This window comes from Centropristis striata, chromosome 2, assembly GCF_030273125.1.
Source record: "Centropristis striata isolate RG_2023a ecotype Rhode Island chromosome 2, C.striata_1.0, whole genome shotgun sequence".
Lineage (NCBI taxonomy): Eukaryota > Metazoa > Chordata > Actinopteri > Perciformes > Serranidae > Centropristis > Centropristis striata.
The window spans coordinates 45,555,893-45,557,772 of NC_081518.1; positions in this window are offsets into that span (position 1 = coordinate 45,555,893).

A 1,880-nucleotide genomic window follows, 5' to 3' on the forward strand; every position below is an offset into this window, starting at 1 on the left:
TATGAGACACACCATAGACATATATACAGTATAGTATAGTACATATACTGTATATGTCTATGAGACACACCATAGACATATATACAGTATAGTATAGTACATATACTGTATATATGTCTACGAGACTCACCATAGACATATATACGGTATAGTATAGTACATATACTGTATATGTCTACGAGACTCACCATAGACATATATACAGTATAGTATAGTACATATACTGTATATATGTCTACGAGACTCACCATAGACATATATACAGTATAGTATAGTACATATACTGTATATATGTCTACGAGACTCACCATAGACATATATACGGTATAGTATAGTACATATACTGTATATGTCTATGAGACTCACCATAGACATATATACAGTATAGTATAGTACATATACTGTATATATGTCTATGAGACTCACCATAGACATATATACAGTATAGTATAGTACATATACTGTATATATGTCTATGAGACTCACCATGGACATATATACAGTATAGTATAGTACATATACTGTATATATGTCTATGAGACACACCATAGACATATATACAGTATAGTATAGTACATATACTGTATATATGTCTATGAGACACACCATAGACATATATACAGTATAGTATAGTACATATACTGTATATATGTCTATGAGACACACCATAGACATATATACAGTATAGTATAGTACATATACTGTATATATGTCTATGAGACTCACCACTGACATATATACAGTATAGTATAGTACATATACTGTATATATGTCTATGAGACTCACCATAGACATATATACAGTATAGTATAGTACATATACTGTATATATGTCTATGAGACTCACCATAGACATATATACAGTATAGTATAGTACATATACTGTATATATGTCTATGAGACTCACCATAGACATATATACAGTATAGTATAGTACATATACTGTATATATGTCTATGAGACACACAGGGTTCTGCAGCGTGAAGGAGAAATCTGAAAAATGTCCACTAGGTGGCAGGAAACATCCATAATGCCCCCTATCATCAAACACTACCTGTTCACCAAACATGGAGCAATAATATGTCTGAAGCTTCCTGATGGAAAAAAAAATATTGAGAAAAATATTTGCTGATACATTTTTCATTGTCTTCACAGCTTGATGAGACTAAAAAAACTAACCGTTTCACATTGTGCACATTAGTTTAATACTGGCAAAAAGGACAAATATGTATTACATTTATTAAGGCAGGTTTAAAAGTACTGGTACAACAGAAACAATACAAAAGTGAGTTTTTAATATACTTATATGTAATAATAAATAAATATATATATATACATACATATACATAAATAAATATATATATACTATACATATACACACACACACACACACACACACACACACACATATATATATATAGAGAGAGATAAATATGTGTTTTAATTTACATTATACACAACATCCAATCTTTTGTTAAGTTGAATCATTTTGTTCAGCAGCCAGTCTGACTCTCTTCTGTTTTTATATTCTCCCCGTTAACAGTTACCTGTTGTCAACAGTTAGATGCTAACTAAAATGGTAAAAATAAAGTAGAACCATCTTCAGCGTGTCAGTTAATGTCTTGTGTTCGACTGCATTTGTCGTATTTATTTAGTCATACACCTAAAACAGATATAATATAAGCTATTTGTTGTGACTTGGTCAGTGTTGTGTTTTCTGTGGATTTCTGTAATTTGTTTATTGTTATTTCTTATTTACATGTTTAATCAAATGTTTACGTTAGACTAGAGCCAATTACACTTTGTTCAGTTAAACGTTGAGAACAATAAGTGTTGTGGCCCTTTAAAAGAGGAGTGTGCTAATGTGACCCTGTGAAAAGG